General features: G+C 38.0%; 1 pseudogene; it reads right to left on the minus strand.

The window, feature by feature from the left end:
- Positions 1–12383: 12383 nt before the first annotated feature.
- LOC149213239 (polygalacturonate 4-alpha-galacturonosyltransferase-like) overlaps positions 12384–19371 on the minus strand; it is a 37490-nt pseudogene continuing 30502 nt past the window's right edge.

The raw sequence follows: 19371 nt of genomic DNA on the forward strand, positions 1-19371 counted from the left end.
AGTGGGCAAAGGAAGCAGCGATCTTGGAAAATAAAAAAAAATCAGATCTACTCACGAAGATGGAGCAGTGGCATAAAGATAAAGAGAACATACAATATACAAGTGAAGACTTAGAGCATGAAAAAGAAATGTACAGGGAACTCTATCGACAAAATAGAGTAGAGGAAGAGGACCAAAGACAGAAATCCCGGTGCCTTTGGCTGAAAGCCGGAGACAAAAATACATCCTTTTTCCACAACAATATCAAACTCAGGCGAGCTGGAAACCAGATAGATAAAATAGAGGCTGAGGGAAAAGAGATCATCGACCAAGAAGAAATTAAAGAAGCAGCATTCAATCACTTTAAATCCCTTCTTTCCGCTGCTCCTCAGCAAACGGACAGCTCCGACTTTCTTAGTGCAGTAGAGAGCAAAATATCAGATACTCAAAACAAAGAGTTGGACCAGGACATTACAGAAGAGGAAATTCGAGCAGCAACCTTTAGTATGCAGCAGGACAAGGCCCCGGGTCCGGACGGGTTCACGGTTGCCTTCTATCGAAATCATTGGGAAACAATCAAAAAAGACTTTGTGCGGATGGTAAAGAATGTATTCAAAAACCATAAGATGGGAGAAAATACCAAGTCTTCCCACATAGCCCTGATCCCTAAGGAAGCGAATCCTCTCTCGTTTGACAGGTTCCGCCCCATATCCCTATGCAATGTTTCTTACAAGATTGTAACAAAAATTCTAGCCAATAGGCTAAAAAAACTTCTTCCTCTCTTAATATCTGAAAATCAGGTAGGCTTTGTTCCGAGCACGAAAATAACCGACAATGTCATATTGATCCAAGAAGCTATCCACAGCAGCCTTAACAGAGGGGAACGAGGTATGATAATCAAACTTGACATGGCAAATGCATTTGATAGAGTTGACCACTCCTTTCTAACAGCAGCACTCAAAAAATTCGGGATTTCAAAAAACTTCATAAGCATTATCAATGGGTGCATCTCCAACCCTTGGACCGCTCCCTTGATTAATGGTCGTCCCAGCAATTATTTTAGAAGCTCCAGGGGGCTGAGACAAGGCTGTCCTCTCTCCCCATTCTTATACATCATAATGGCTGAGACTTTGAGTATCCATCTAGAACACCTTCGCAGACAAAAAGAGATCACTGGAATCTGTATAGAAAGAGGGATCAAAGAGATCAACCATTCGCTCTTCGCGGATGACACACTTCTCATTGGGGGAGCTTCCAGCTTAATGGCAAAAAGATTCAAGAAAGTGTTGGATGCCTTTCTAGCAGTTTCAGGAGGGAAGTTGAACAACAGAAAATGCAAGATCTATACTTGGAATGTTCCTCTCCAAATCCAGCAAAGAATATCTTTGATCCTGGACATCCCAGTGCAAAGGAACTGGAGCTTCTTTTCCTATTTAGGTCTGCCTCTTGCTAAAGAAACAGTCAAGGCTGAGATTTGGGTCAAACACATAGAAAAGATGAGAGGCCTCCTTCAGAGTTGGGGAGTGTCTTGGCTCAATTTGGCAGGCAGATCGATTCTTATTAAGGCCATCCTCTCAGCCCTTCCAATTTATCAATATGCGGTCACCATGGCCCCAGCCAGTACCCATAAACATATGGAACTCATCTTGCGAAGTTTCCTATGGCAGGGAGGAAAACAGGAGTCCAAGAAATTTAGCCTTGTCAAATGGGATCAGGTAACCCTACCATATGAAAAGGGAGGCCTATCCATCAAAATCCCAAGCCTCTCCAATCGGGCTTTGGGTTTTAAATTGATCTGGAGAATTCTTTCTGGCAAAGGATCGTGGTGGGTGGAGGTCATAAAAAGGAAATATCTCAGAGGCACGAACTCTAATCTTCTTACTGAATCAATAGTTGACAGATCCTGCACCCCGGTGTGGAAACTCATTAAAAAAGTGCTTCCCCAATTCAGAGAAAACACATCCAAACTCCCTGGAAATGGTAAGGACACTAATATTTGGTCAGATAGAATTATGGGCTCTAAGCCGAGAAACCTTCTCCAAGCTTTTCGACCTCTGCAGATATGGATGGAAGAAAGAAATCTAACCACCTTGTTCGATATATCAATATGGAACCAAAACAATTGGCAAGACTGGAAGGATCTTCAAACCCCCATTGACCTCAGAGATCTTTGGTCCAATCTCAAGTCCTCTCTCTCTGGTTCTGCGCCTACCAATATTGGGATTGAAGACAGGTATATTTGGGACTCCAGTGGAGGGAAATTCACGGTAAAAGAGGGATACAAAACTTTGCAGGCCACTACTCAAACAGCAAATTGGAACTTCTACACAACTGTCTGGAAATCAGAGTGTCTCCCAAAGATTAAACATTTCAATTGGACTCTCCTTAAAGGTAAGATCCTTACTGCTGAGAATCTAAGGAAAAGAGGAATCTTGGGACCATCAATATGTTGCTTCTGTCGAGCAGAGGAGGAAAACATTCAGCATATTTTCTTACTCTGTCCCTTTGCCCAAAGCTGCTGGAAGCAGGTGACAAGCCCCATGGAAATTAGTGAAAGTTTTGATCAGATCTCCTCTCTTCAGAAAAATTGGGGGAAATGTTATCCCTTCCCCAAGAAAGGCAAACACAACATCAGTAGAATGTGGAAATGTATTCCAGCTACACTATGCTGGCATCTTTGGCTAGCCAGGAACAACTATGTCTTCAACAACAAAAAGCCTAACATAGCCAGTATCCTCGCTAAAACAACTGCCACCATCTCCGAAACAATAAGCACAAATTTCATAGCCCTTCCAGATCAATCAAGCTGGCATCAAGAAGAGATGGATTGGTACAATAAATTCAGCCTCAGTCACACCAAAAATCAATATTTCCAAGCAAAAGCACACAAGAAAAGGATGCACTGGAAACTCAGAGGATCTAAGGAAGAGGTTAACCAGTGGATTCTAGACCAGAAGCGCCCTACACTCCATTTTGATGGCGCCTCCAAGAATAACCCAGGGAAAGCTGGAGCAGGGGGCATCATAAAAAACCATAATGGGAAAACTATCCTAAGCTATGAATGGGGTCTGGGGAAAGTCTCCAACAACGTGGCTGAAGCGTACAGCCTCCTTCTCGGCACCTCAATTCTGAATAGATTGGGAATCAGAAATGCAATCATTCTGGGGGACTCGGCCATTGTTATCGCAGCCTTGGTTTCGGGAACAGAGTTTAATAAAGCAGCCCTTAACAATATAAAGCTTAGGATACAGGACAATCTCAGAAATATGGGAGAACCAATGTTCAAGCATGTCTTAAGAGAAAACAACACTGAAGCGGATTTTTTCGCCTCTAAGGCCGTCAGCAGACAGAGTGGACAAATCAGAGAAAATGAGCGCATATATGTCAAAGCAATCCCATAGCAGTATAAGCTGTCAGACAACCCCTCTGAACAGCAACATCAGTATACTTCTGAAAACAAGTCATATCAGTCATCATGCACTTCTTGACTTTCTCTACCACAATTTCGACAAGCTGATCCCAACCCGCCCCATCGAGAACTGTGTATCATCTCCCTCCCAATATACATCCTGGCTTGCTCCAAAGACCCGATCACACCATGTTTCACGTGATCCCATCTCTCGGAATCCTGGTAAATGTCCCCTCACAATCCTTATCGACTGCACCAAGGATTTCACGCATGATCCGGAGTCTGCCCAAATCCATGAAAATATTTCGCACCATCAGCACGCCCAGCCTTCCTTGATGCTATATATTCCTCCTCCTCCCCTCGCTCACCTCAGAACTCTTTCGTCCTCTCAGAAGCAGAGCAGAGAAGCAGTGCCCGGCTCCCTACCCTCAGAAGCCCTCAGCAACAGAAGTAGTCAGCAGCCTTGCTCTCCCAAGCATCCTTCGTCACACATTTGGATCCAGAAGCTCTGCAACAAGCGAGGTAGCTCCCAAAGCATCATTGAAGTGCGCTTTCCTTCTAAAGCATACAGGTATAACTTGTGTTATTTACAGGTTCATTTATCGCTGACTCTCTTCTCCTTTAAGGCTGTCTCCCTAGCCATGGCAGAGAACTCAGAAAACAGAATGTAGAACGAGGCTCAGGAAGGCCAAGATCACCCGGAGAACCCACTAGATCGTGTGCTAGGCAACAATACTTGCACGCTCTACAAACAGCAATGTTTCATGATCGCTAGATTCATCAAGTACTTTAATGAACTTAAAGAAGACTTCTAGGCAGGTAGTCGATCCAAGAGGAAAAAACTGGATAAACAAAGAGCCGAGATCGAGAGCCTTAAATAGAAATTTAATCACATGGAGGAGGCTATATCACACATCAAGAATATCACCCAGAGCATGCAAGCTGAGGCATCAACCAAAGCAAGCATCAAAAAGGAACCTCAGGTCGAAGACTCGGTCAACCAGTTTTGGTAATCAGCCAAATGTCCAGTAAATTTTGCCTACTCGCTGGTCTTTTTGTCAGGCAATATAGCCGCTACTTATTTCAATTTATCCTTTTCAAGTTTAATCTCAAGAAGTCAGGGTCTGCGCACCCATTTTGGACTTCCTCTCTTCTTCTTTTTTCACTCTATGTAACAGCACTCGCTACTAGCAGTTTTTTATAATATAAAAGTATCCGATCGTGTTAAAAAAAAAAATGAATGTTAAAGACCTTGTAGTGAAAGGCAAAGCACAAAAAAAAATTGAGGACTCAATTGTCCATAATACCCAAGTGTAATTTACCCATGTAGAAGGCCCCACATAGTTGGACATCATATAATAACTAAAAGTAATAATAACCTGAATGACTTGAATACAAACATACCATGTAAGACTAGTGATAGAACAACCCAAAGTGCACCAGGACATTTTCAATTCATTTGGAGACCGATTTCTGCAATCTCATGAAAGAAAAAAAGTTTTGGAGTTAGCCCCCATTTCTAACATTCAACATAACTGAAGATGAATAGCCAAAAGAGAACAGCTCAATGCACCCTTTAAAATTTTCACTTTGTTTTCCATTTTTCTCCATTATATCATATAGACATGTTATGCTCAATTGAAAAAATGATTCATCACCACCGCCACAGCAAAATCTCACTATTTCAATCCACTCCAAACTTATTTCATCAACTACATAGGTTTACACACACATGCATCTTATGATAGAAGAGAAAAAGGATCTGCTAGGTATTGGAAACTTTAGATTCAATCTCAGAGACAAAAAGTAGAAGGAAAAAATAAAATCGAGAGCTACAACATCGCTATATAAGTGGGGAAAGGGAAAAAAAAAGTGATACAATGAATCTGGTTCTTCCTCAATTGACTGAAACTATGAAATTACAAATATGTAATGTAGGAATACTCTGATTGTCATCCAAAATCCAACTTTAACTCTAACCACTAATTCCTCCAAGAAAGCTTTCCAGCAACTAATAAAGCGAGGAATGTAACAATAAGACAATTGTCAACAACCATATAGGTAAGGCAGGTCTACACTTCCCTAAGTGCAGGTGCTGAATAGAATTGCGAGCTTTTGCCATTAAGTCCAGCAACCTTGTTAGATCCTTTGGGGGCAGTGAATAGGCCGAGAGTACCCCGGGTGACCAAGCCACTATGACCTTATCATAAACGTGCAGACTGTAATTGAGACCAAAAGGGATTTAGGAGTGCGGCATACTACATTGAGAGAGCCTCAGGTGACCAGGTCATTATGAACCTAATCGCAAACAAGCAGAATGTAATTGATCAGTAATTGTCGCAAAAAATATTACATTTTTTGAACCCCAAGCTTTACCAACTCACGCCTAAACAATAAATGGATATGGAAAAAAAACTGAAATAACTAATTTGAGGATGTTCTAGTTTCAAATTTCCCTTGAAATAATTTGCCCGACACTATTGGAAAAACAATATATGTAAACCAATCAGAATGTCCATATCCAAAAGACTGAAAGAATATGAAGATGAAGTGTGGCTTTACTGAAAAACCGCTCTTTTCCTCAAACCTGCTCTTAAGGGCTATAAAAAATCATTCTCAAGCAACCCACAGATAAGAAAAAATTCAATCAATCCACAGATGCACCAATAAATCAAAAAAATAATACATAGAGAAAGGAATGGGCAAAATGTTTTAAAAAAAGATAAGAAAAAAACCAATTTAAAAATAAATAAATAAAATAAAATAACCCCAAAAAGCAGTTTCCAAAGTGCATGAGAACTTACCCTCTCAAGCTCATCCTGGATTTCCTGCAGCTTTTCAATGGAGAGAACAAGCTCACCGTCTATGTGCTCTTCCTCTTCCCCTTTTGATCTCTTGGACTTGTCCATCCTTCCTAGTCCTTTTGACCCAAAAGTCCTAAAAATCCAACAGAGTCGAAGGCGCAGGCAGAGTGGTGGAGAGGGAATGGTCCTAGCATTCACTATTACCTCTAGAAACGTTGCATGCTCCATCTTGCCATCCTAAATGAAGAAAACTTCCAAAACTTAAAATTTAGATCCTATCATTCATTATTACGTCCACAAATGTTGCACGCTCCATCCTCCCATCCTGAGTGAAGAAAACTTCAAATGAAATATTATCATTAAAATACCAAAGAAGTTGTTGATTACTTTTTACTTCCACCTACAAAAGAGCATTTGCCAGTCCAGGTGATATGTTTTGAAATAGTACCATTGGTAGCAGTGTATGTGTTGCGCTACCAGGTTGCAATGGTGGCACCTAATTTACTAGGAACGAAACTTAGGAAAAGGACTCAAAATATATGTGCATCTACATCCTATTAAACTAGCAATATTTAAAGTAAATACAACTAATATCTCAACTATTTTCACATTTTAGGAACTGCATGTGTAGAGGTCCAGCAGCTGCAAGACCAAAAGAGTTATTCTAAAGCTTCAAGCTTTAAAAAATTTGACTGTCATGAAATATAAGTTTCCCATTGATCTGAAGGCCTTGACATATTGATGATGTAAGTAAAATAGGCAATGGAGGCTTGCACAAAGCATTAACCAAATATCACAAGTTGCTTTAATCAGGTTTACGCTTATCATAGTAAATACAATTCACATCTAACAACAATAAAGCCATTTTTTTCCATTTGTTATTTACAAAATGAAATGGAATTGACTATCTAATACCCACCTAGAGCCTACTGCTCACTAATCTCTAGGGACAACTGCATTTCCTATACCTATCAAATAACCAAGAAGATCTAGGACACGTGGTGGAGTTGTTGCTATGGGTACTGCTTTTGGTTGAACATTGGGACCTTTGGCAGGTGAAACATTGATTTTTGTCTCAGTGGCTGATAATTCTTCATATGGAAGGTAACAAGGTACATTGGGACGTAACAAGGTACAAGGTACATATGGAAAGACAAATGGGAGGTAACCTGTACAAGCGTAAAAAGTTCTTAGAAGAATATATGTGTGCTCTGACTTCTCACCAATATCAAGGAAAGACTTAATTTCAAAAATAAATTCTTTAATGATCTCTGTACCTATTACTTACCACTTCAGATAGAAGTGTTGAGCATGACAACTGCCAAAAGAACATATTATTATAAGACATATTGGAAGAAAACTCCTTGAACTAAGAATAAAATACAATACTTAAGCTAGAAAAACCTATACAAATGCAAACATCTCAAATAGTGACAGATGAACTTAAGCCTTTTCATTGAAATAACTTACCACTTCTCTGGTATCCATTTTAGAATCCAAACTAAATCCCAAAACTTAGAAGACCAGCCATTCTTGAAATTTTTTGCTTCTCATTTTCCAACTCAAAATGGTGAGCCCCATGCTTGTGATCATAGGGCATAATAGAAATGGCATCCAACAATCCAGATGATGCCATCAGCTGCAAATCCTTCTATGCTAAGTATTTATTGTAGCTTTTCTGGAGGATATAGAGCTTGTACCATGCATAAGCATGATAAAAATGACTTTCTAATATCTAAAATATCTTTGTTAACTTTGAATAGTAGATTGTCGTCATTTGAGATTTAGGAATATTCTTGACCATAGACAAGGCCATGAATATCTTCTATAGAGTGAAATGCTTCCTACATATCATATGCCATCCATCATAAGAAATAGTATAAGGCAAAAATATATTAAAAATGAAAATAATTTAGCTCACAGATTCTATAGTAGGTTCATGAAATTTCATTCAACCCAAAGCTTCCTCTGCAATAGGGTATTCTTCAATAATTAATTCCTACAAGATCAAACTATATCAACCTTCCCATCTAGACAAATATAATCCTATATCTATTTCAATAGATAACATTTTAAATTTCTGGCCCCCATTCGATAGTGATACCTTCTTAGAGGTGTGCCAAAAATCTACTCAGCATGACATTATAACTATTTACATCATGGGCAATATGGGTAAACTCCCAACCAAAGATAAATGGTTTCTCGAATATGATTTTTCTACACATTTCCCTCATCCCATTTCACATTGGCAGCCAACAATCCAGATGATGCCATCAGCTGCAAATCCTTCTGTGCTAAGTATTTATTGTATCTTTTCTGGAGGATATAGAGCTTGTACGATGCATAAGCATGATACAAATGACTTTCTAATATCCAAAATATATTTGTTAACATTGAATAGCAGATTGTCGTCATTTGAGATTTAGGAATCTTCTTGACCATACACAAGGCCATGAATATCTTCAATAGAGTGAAAAGATTCCTACATATCATATGCCATTCGTCATAAGAAATAGTATAACGCCAAAATATATTAAAAATAAAAAATTTAGCTCACATATTCTACAGTAGGTTCATGAAATTTCACTCAACCCAAAGCTTCCTCTGCAATAGGGTATTCTCCAATAATTAATTCCTACAAGCTCAAACTATATAAACCTTCCCATCTAGACAAATATAATCCTATATCTAATTCAGTGGATAACATTTTAGATTTCTAGCCCCCATTCGATAATGATACCTTCTTAAAGGTGTGCCAAAAATCTACTCAACATGACATTATAACTATTTACATCATTGGCAATATGGATAAATTCCCAACCAAAGATAAATGTGTTGTGCCTTTTTCCCATAAGCATTTATTAGCATACCCTTTTTATTTGAGAGAAGATCCTTTGGATAGTGGGATACAATCTTTAGTTCTTGTGAGGGCATCCAAAAATCACCCTTCGACAATTGACTGCTAGCATCTCTACAACAGCTTTTGCTCACTGACTTGATACTTGTCTTAGGGGAGTTTTCCTTGAGGGTCTTTTCCCCAACACTTTGCCTTAAGGTAAAAGTGTGTATACATTGTTGTATGTAATTTTGATCTTCCATATTATCAATACAAGAAGATATAGATCCACTAGTTGAATATGTAATAAGTGCAAAATCAGACAGCTCAAATTGTTCACACTTTGTGTTTTCATTGAAGTTGGCTGATGTTGCATGTTATTCATCAGAATTTATCCATATTTGTCCATACTGTTGTATTTTATTTTTCTACAGTACAAATTTCATCCACACTGCCCCCTGAATTTGATTTCTCCTCATTCATTTCTTCAACCTTATCCTCATTATACATCATACTGGACAATCATCATTCTAGTACAAAACAACCTCTGGTTATTATTGGTGAAAAATTATAGTTAATGGGTTCTCATGCAACGATTCCCAATACCAATGGAACAACATATAATTTGAATCACTCAAGTAATGAATCTCAATTTACCGACATTATAATATAATTACATTCTACCATAAATACACATCAAGAATGCTTTGCCTTGTAGATTTCAACACCCATGTATTCGATGGATTTATGGGAATGAAGGGAAATTGGAAAGCCAATGATCTCCTATAGTTATGTATGGCCTTGTCTAGTACCTATAGCCTCTTAGACAACCAAGATTGAGCTCAAACTCACCCCAGCAAATGAAAATAATGCTCAGGGGAGAGGGAAATGACTCTTCTAAGTAGAAATCCAACCAAGAACGCTTAAGAACACTCCAGGTAAGGAGAGAGAAATTCTTAACACTCGTACATAAACCAAATTAGCAACTCCTTGAGGAAATGCAACAGTTCCAGAACCATGGCAGTTGATCTCTAACCAAAAAATAAAGTGGATTATGATTAACTCAGAGCTGATGCATTTCATAGAGCATCAATCAAGCAAGAGTTTTTGAATGATGCTAATAGAAATTCAATGGAGAGTTATTTATTTTAGCCATGAGCACAAAGACAGGGAGCACATATAATATAACTAAGGAGTAGGAATGATGATAACTCATACACCATAAGTTTATTATATCTTAGGAAAATATATTAGATGAGAGCCTAACACATTGCCTAGCTCCATGTGAGACTATTGTAGCATAGCTGTTATGGGAAAATGAAGGAATTGGTCATGGCAGTTAAACACTGAATTGAGCTAATTTCAGTGTTGTCCAATTAGGGCTATTGCATCTTGTCACAAGCAAAGATTTCAAGACATTTCAACATAACAATGGCAACAATCTAGGCATAGTCACTGTTTGTTTAGTTAAGTCAAAGCTCATGGAGAATGATATCCAGGCGTTTTAGCCTATATTCGACCTCTTTTGGGTAGCAACAAAGAAAGTGAAAAAGCTCGAAGTCTATAATCCAATGGGAGAAGAAAATCTGAGGATAAAAATAAGTCTACAACACTTGAATAAATCGAAGTTTATGACTAAGCCGAATCTCACTCTAAAGCTATCTATTTACAGTAGGATCTGAATATCTGTGGTAAAGAGTCAAGGGTTTGATGTAGTAGTCGAAGATCAGTAATAGAAGGAAAAGAGTTTGTAATTGGAAGTCAGCGTATTATAATAAGAGACTAAACCTGCAATAAGGACAGAAATTCAAAAGCTGCTTCTAACTTTGACTAGGTGTTACACTAAAATATCGTGACCATGATTATTTGCAGTCAGTATGGGTCTATCATCACTTGTACTGTCCTCCTAAGCAAGTCTAAGACCTCAGCTCTTCAAATCAAGCTTTAGAAGTGGGAGAAAGACATTAAATATCAATGTAACTCTGGTTCCGCACTTTCTCTCATGGTCACCTGCGGTCCCGCACCTACTGTGTACAAAAGCTGCGTACCTACCCGCTCCGTTCCTAACGGTGTAGATGCGGACCCCTGTGAAAGTCAAAAGGCTCAAGTTTTATCTTAAAAAACTCACTTTTGGTTAATTCTAGAGTTTTCTAGAAAGAATTTTGACGTGGATTGTTCGCTCTGAGGTGGTTCATGCATCCCAAAAGAGAAGGAGCTAATCCCTTGACTAAAGGAGCTATCCCTTTGAAGGAGGACCTAGTAACTTCCCTCCATTGCACTATAAATACAGGCATTGGGCTGAGGACTAGAGAGGTTAGAAGCTGAACATTTTGAGGGTAAATGCTAGTGAAATTGAGACTCTTTGGTTGAGCTTGAGAGGAGAGATCACATACCTCTTGGTTCCATTGGACAGTGAGTGAAACTTGTCAAAGTAGAGGAGACATCTTGTTGGACCCTGGGAGGAGCTTGTACAGCTTCAAGGCAAAGGTTGTAAGGTTCGTATTCTTTTGAATTAATACAATCAAACTCATTTTTCTCAACAAGTATCTTATGTTATTTGTTTCATGGACTCTTTGACTTTCATGTTAAATATGTTTTATGCAATTGGCTTTTCATGTGCTATTTAATTTGTTTGCCTTGTTTGTGTTTGCAGATTCGCGAAGAGGAGCTCATTTGGATCAAACGAGCGAGGGCATCCACAAGCTTGCGTTGGACCAAAGGTAGGCCCTAAAAACACTTGTTTGCTATTGTTAATTAAAGCATATTTAGAGAAAGATAGTGTCTGGTTGGTTTGCTTGTCATTAGGTCTTTTTTAGATTCTAGGAAGGTCTATCTTGTCTGCAAGATCGACACTTTCCGTGCAACACTAGGTAGAGACTCAACTATTGCCCTTGACTTAAAGAGGAGGGCTGACATGGAGGGGCTCTTTGGTCTTGTGTTAGATATCTCATTTTTAATAAATTCAATATGAGGATGATTGTTGGGTTTTCCCCTATTGAGAGGTTTTTCCCTGGATTAAAAGCATAAATCTCTATGTCTCGTACTTCTTTGTGTTCTTGGAAGAACAATTTGTGTAATTACTTGATGAAAGAGAAATATGAACTAACAAAGAAAAGAATACGTATATAGGAGTTTACTTCCAACTATGAAGGAATACAATGACAACGTAAATTTTGTAAATCTTAAACTTGGCTAGGCCATTGCACCTCTAAAAACCTGACTCATTAAGCCATAAACTAGAAACCTTGTGTGGAACTCTAAAAACAAATGAATTAGAATGAATTATCAACCAGAATCAAGGGCCTTTACACTTTACATTTGACAATCTATTGCAGTATGAATATTGAGGTCACAACTATTCATTTATATTGCACTGTTGTAAGAATGGATGATCATATTTTATATATTTTGTCTAGTAAGGCCTGCACTTCGTCATTGCCAACTCTAACCAAGGTTTCATGTTCCCATTGTAATGAACAGAAGCTGCATTTTCAATATCTGAACAGTCCAAGCTAGGATTATATCCTAAACCCAGATCATGCCAAGACTTGTCCAAAGGATGGGTCAAGCCATAAAATGTTCAATCCAAGGGGCAGTGTTCCAATCTTCCACGACACTCTATCCTCATTCTGACGTACAATAAAAGAAAAACTTAGAAATTGGACAATGAAAAACCCATTAAGTTTTCTAGCTAATTACTTCAGAATTACTTCAAATACTTTAAAGTAAGCATCACAGGAATTAACATAGATAAACCACACTACACACTTACTGTGTTCTGCCACTTGTGATATATTCAGTTATATCTTGTTTCTCCCATTCTTTCAGATCAAATACATTCATTCCATATGCCCAACCATAAGCATTAGGATCAAAGTGCCTGGCTATGTGTGGATTGGAAAAATTAAGGTATTTGTCAAACCGACGAAAGCTTTCTCCACAAATTTCCACTGAACCATTAACCTTTCCATGAAGATCTACTGACCACAAGGGTGTCAATTCTTTCTGCACCACAATATCATCATCCAAGAAAAGGATCTTGTCCATTTTTGGATAAACTTGTGGAAGATAGAAATGAAGAAGATTTAGCATGGATAAATATTTTGGACTTATATATTTCAAATTGGAGGAACGTGCTGAGAGTGTATTCGAGTGATCTACCTTGAAATAATACTCTTTCATAGCTACGGATTCAAGTTGGCGAAGCATAGGGCAATAGGAGGAATTGAGCCATTTAAAATCATCAACATTTTCTACATGTATCGCAGCTTTCCCTGGGGGATTAAGTAAAAACCACATTTTCATGGCCCCAAAATTTAACTTGTCTGTGATGAGATGAAATACATGTTTCTCAAATTCCTGCAAACACATGTAAATCACCTACAATGAGATCCAAATATTAAATGTAAAATGCAGCAAAACTATTGGACTTCCAAACTTTAGAGTAATTTAAATTAATAACACTTCACCTTAGCATTCATGACAGTTGAATTCACAACCACAGATGTAGCCAATACATTGTCAGAAAATAATGCATAGTGATAAAGAGTCAGATCCTCCAACTTGTCCTCTTTAGGAAATTTCGCTTTTCAAGGGCAAGCAAGTAATAATCCATGGTCAATCGCATGGATAGACAGTGCAAGCCCTTGGGAATAGTCTTCGCTACCAGTTGACTTAAAAATGTACTTTGCTTTTTCAAGGTCCTTACTTGCTCGTCTGCAGCCTGAAGCATGGCTTGCAACTTCTTTGTTATTTTTTCACAGTCATAAAATTGTTCTCTAGCCTTGGATAGGACTTGACCCATAGCCTTGATCTTCTCAGGTGCATTGAAACATTCATATCAATTATCAGCCATAAAAAAGAGAATGAAAAGTAGAAAGATTGACACACAGACTGCAACTTTAAAAGAAACAAAGGATATGAACACCAAATGCAAATAGAAGCACTTACTACTCTTGATTTAGAAGCAGCCAATGTGAAAACTATTACCTTTGAGGTAGATCAGAATCTGAATTAGCCTCACCAAATGTACACTGACATTCTTTAATACGAAGCATCAATTCATGTTATAAATCAAGATTATTCCTAGCCTGGGAAATGGTTGAATACACCCTAGCCATGATCAATTGTTCTCGCATCAACCTAATAGTGGAGTCAGAATTCTTGTTCTCATTCTCCCGACTCCAAATGTTGTATTTTCCCTGGACAGTAGAATCTACCTCCTTGGAACATTTAATTGTTGTGTTTTCAAGCTCAACTCATTTTTCTTCATCCTATTGAATCAGCTCTATTGACCTTTTCTCCCTCCTCTTTCGTCTCAATTACTCTAAGCATTAAACTACTATAAATTAAAGCATACTATGCTAAAATCTAAGAAATATAAATTTTTTCTATTGGAGAAGTAACATTCAAAAAGGATTTTGGAAGATAATATAACAATTCCATTTTCCAAGAGAAAAAAAAAGTAGCGATCTAGTGCAACAAAGAATTTTACCCTCCGCAAAACTTTTTTTGGACATTCTTCAAGCTACAAATGGTCTGCATTACAACAACCATTTTGTTGAGAGTTTCACTAGACATTACCTTACAGTAGGCTACCAACATCATAGATCAGTTAACCAGGGAAAATCAAAACTTACCATCACTAGCATTCTCTTTGACGTCTCGATGTTCACTTCCTATGTCATCCTCTTGAAACCTCCTAAGAAGTTCTTCGTAATTGGAAGTTTCTTTTTCTACACCTCGTCATTCATTTTACCCCCCTCGGGATTTCCTTTCCTTCTTCATTGAAGATCACACCATCTTGTTGTGAATGTAACTTTTCTGAGATGTCACTAGAAGTAATTTGCCTCTGCTTGATGTACACTGTTAGAAATAGAGAAGCACCCCTGCCAATGTCAGTTTTCACTTCCTGCTTAATACAACCCTACTCAACTACATAGATCATCATCACATAGGTTTCCTTACATGTTCAATAGAGAAAATAACCAAAATCTTCACCAATCGTACCTCAGAGTTAGTAATATCCCTTTGGTTTACTTCGGAGGGCTTTTCTAATACCCATGAGGAAGATAAATCATTCTGTCCAACAATATTTAAGTTTAGAGTTCCTGAGTCCTCTATGTTAGCTGTTATGACATCAATCACCTGCCCAGTAAATAAAATTTATTTTCAATTCTCTGCTCAATAGGGGAGAAATCAAAATGAAGATATCCAAATGCAGTAGGTTTCTTATACTTGCCTCCTTTGGGACGAGAGAGTCAATGATCTCTGTTAAAATCTGCTTTCTCAAGTCATCTGCCTATTCCTGTGAACCCCACAGATAAATAGATAAGAGTGATTTTAAACATATGACAGAGCTCCAGTATCCTCAATAATTCCTTTCTATTTCAATCCACTCAAGTGAATTAAATTTTAGTTTAGTGACACTATTTGTTTTCTATGATTAGACTAACGTAAGTGCAAGTGCATTGCCCAGATCCTGAAAAACAACAAAATGGCCATAGAAAAATAGAATTGGTTTTCAAAATGTGGAAAGAGAATACCATTCTAACATATCCATCTCCTGATAAGTTGTGCCCTATTATTTTAACTGACAAAAAGTGCATGAAATGTCAGGTAGAAAGACTTGATGGAGAAGAATATCTATAAAAATACTGAAACGCTAAAAAGGGGGTTGCTTTGCTATCATGCATATGCTAAGATCGAGATTTCATTACACATCAATAATAAAATGGTGTGTATAATATCTATCGTTTGTTTTGGCCAATGTGCTCTGAACATTATGGGAACAATGTGAAAATGATATGTATAGCAGAAAGTAACTAGTGAACAAGAATTTCGTTGTGAATTGGGTCTAGGTTGGGTGGATTAGCACTGGTTTTAGCTTGACTGATGAGAAGTGGATTTAGCTTTATGGATGGAAAGTGGGTCTGGCTTGGATAATGAATGGACGAGAAGAATGATTGTTACCCTTCCCACCTAGATTAAATTCCCATAAGATTAAATTTCCCATGAGCAAGATGTTGAACTGAACTCTTAACAAACATATTTATATAATACCCATCCAGCTTATGTAGAATCCAACACACACTTAGTACCATCCTCCTCAGAATGAGGAGTGCCCAGCAAATTCACTGAGCAGTTGCCCATCAAATTTACCAGTAATATTCATTTCCCTTTGTTAAAAAATCGAAAGAGCATCATTGTTTCTTGCTATCGGGATGAATGGTTTCAGTATCTTTGGCAAGGGAAATTACCCTAGGGGCAGTTGGTAAAACCTTTGCTCTTGCATGAGAGAGGTACAAACTTTGAATCTTTCTCCTGGTAGGTGTTGTACCGTGTTAATGCAGAGATGGAGTTCATAGCTTCACGCAGATCAAATGAAAGGAAACCTATAAAGAAAACTCACAAAATGTCCAGAAAAATGCTAGAGGTGCTAAACTTTTGACAATAAGTGAGGAAAGTAAGTTTGATAACACCTGCGCCTTCAGATCCTGTGAAAAAAGCTAAAAGGAAAATCAAATTCCAAATCAGGTCCATGGGTTTTTGGTTCAATGGTTAACGGGGGGCGGTGAAGGCAAATCAAATTTTGAAGTAGGTCCATGGGGTCATGGTTCAATGGTTAACCAGGGGTGATGATAATTTGTTGCCAACGCTCAAATCACATAAATACATTGTTCAGTGGGTTCTCATTGAAAGGGATCTTTCTAAAATAGTATAAGACGACTACACTTCATTGTAATGGAGATCTAACTTGAATGTTGAAAGAAGTCTACACTTCATTGTAATACTACCAAATTAAGAAAGGGCATGCTTTCCAATAAAGATAAATTAAATGCTGACACACCCCAAAAAAAGAGACAAGCAACCTGACAAGGGAGGAGGCTAGGAAGAAGCTTACGAGTTGCAGATGTAGATGCGGAGTGACGAAACCTAGTTGCCAAAAAAACCAATGGCATTACCACAAAGATAACAAGGAAGCCCACCACAACTATTCGATGATGAAAACCCCGACCTCCCCATCCTCCATTTCTACCACACTGGTAGCCCTGCCACCCTCCATTCCAGACATCTCCTCTTTTCATAGGCATCTTTAGCTCTCAACCCTAACACCACTTTTCTCCTTCTCCTCCTCCTAAACAGATATCAAGCAATGCAACCCTTACTCAATCATAATCCTCTACATCAAACCCATATCATGGTTAGCAGAAATATATGAAGTCAGCAACAACCAAAAAAACCCTTAGATCTCATATATACTTTAGAGCATTTGATAGAAAAATTTACCAAAGGCATTACGAAATGGATAGATCAACTGATTTCATGTAGTTTCGAGAAGGAAAGGGAAACTGACATGGTAAAAACCTAGATGAAAATGGGCATAGGGGCCACAAGTAGACAGATTTGAGGGTCTCTATCTCTGTTAGCCTTTTTTGTTAAAAGACCAAAACATATAATTAAGGGAAACACATCATTTGGATTCAGATGCCAACATAGATGTTATTATTAATGGGGATCCTCACCAGCCTGGCTGACTATTCATACACTATGACATAGGAAGTAGAAGAACAGGCAGGTAGTGTTGGGTATATATGACACCACTCTACTTACTAATTTAACTGAGTAGGTACCTAGTTGGCATGCCTTGCATTAAGGCATGTAAACGTAAAGGGAATGATAGGGGGGTAATTTGATGGAAAGTAAGGGTGAATTATGCTTTCCTGAATGCACATCATGAGACTATGCTTAAGACTCGCAATTCTGAAGCTATGAGAATACTAGAGTGTAAGCACAAGAGAGAAGCTAAACATATTGTGATCTAAAATTTAAAATGGTGACTTGTTGATTGATTTCTCATTCAGAATGAAGAGAAAAAAATTTGATGATTGGGGGAGAGAAATGATGAGTGTTCTATTGAGTAAAGGAAATACATCATTTTGAGGCCATGGATAGATCTTAATGGTCTGGGATGCCAGTGTTAGTAAAACCTTACCTAAATGCCTTATGACTGCCACATGCATGAGTGTTACACTTACATTATTGATGCACTAACCGTAGGGAGTTGGTATAATATTCATGGTTATGGGTGCTTACAAAACTGGGTTTTCATATACCTATGAAGTGAAAGGGAAGCAAGCACCCTTTCTTCAAGATAGGAGTAAGGTTGTAAGCTTTAAACCAGTCGACAGAGAAAATTTTTGTTAAGGAATACATTTTACACATCCTATGTCCATTAGTACGAACCGGTTTATAAACATAGTGTTGGATTAATGTCATAGCACTTCTAGAAGTTGTTTTGATTCTCAGAAAACATGTTGTATGTTGTCATCTACTTCAAATTTTGCACAAGAAACAATTGGTCCTTTAACAAGACTCGAGTGTGCCAACATGGACTGAAGAAGAGGTTATTAGCATTGCAAACCCTCTTCTCAGATCAGTATGTCAATTTTAAATTTAGCAGAAATTGGCAATAAAACATATGATGTTCTAGAAGCTAAAAGACAGACAACACAGGAATCTACAACTTCTTACCTCTATTGTTGTCATGTTTAGCTTGCCCCGCCAGAATGGTATCAAAGTTAAGGTGAGGGCAAGGTATCAGAGCTAAGGTGAGGGCAAGCCCAAGCAAGGAAGAAAGAAATCACAAGAAGTTTTCTGACAACACTGACCTCCTTCCTCTTCAAAGATCAGTCATCATGAAGCACTGAAACTCCTACTACAAAATTCTAGGTTGCAAATCCCAGAAAGGAAATGAGATCAAGGCCTCATCAATCAAGCATATATAGGATATGGCTCTCTATCAAATTGTTGGTCAAATGATCTATATCTAAGGCATTTTGTCATGACTACAGCCAGGAAGCTTTGGTTGCTTTAGGGTCAAATCTTATATTATGAAATCACCATTGAATTGAATTTGGTTTTGAGATAGTGTCTCACTCGGAATTCCTTCTCTATTGCAGGTTTATATAAAATCATATCTAAAGCTATAAAGTTCCTAGCATCTAAGCTCATATATATAATATTATTCTTGATCTCATTGTCATTCCTTCGGCCTTGTATTAGGGCTTTGTCTATCTCACAGAGAAGTATAAAAGGCTACAAAAGGTGAAGTATCCTCGGTCCTTGGACATCAATCAAGAGGGATTGAAAAATAGTGTTCGTTGTTTTCCATTGGGTTGATGTTGATTGAAGCTAAAGGATCAACCTTTGTGGGTCTCTAAGATTCTGGTATCAAAGGAAAGGGAGTTCATGACAAATAAAGATCATTTCAAGGATCTTGAAATCTAAAACACAATGTTCTAAAATTTCATTTAAATAGGTATGTCTGTTATTGGTGTCTA

Source organism: Pinus tabuliformis, chromosome 1_1 (genome assembly GCF_031772625.1).
Source record: "Pinus tabuliformis cultivar Carrire ecotype Pingquan chromosome 1_1, CPIR1, whole genome shotgun sequence".
Classification (NCBI taxonomy): domain Eukaryota; kingdom Viridiplantae; phylum Streptophyta; class Pinopsida; order Pinales; family Pinaceae; genus Pinus; species Pinus tabuliformis.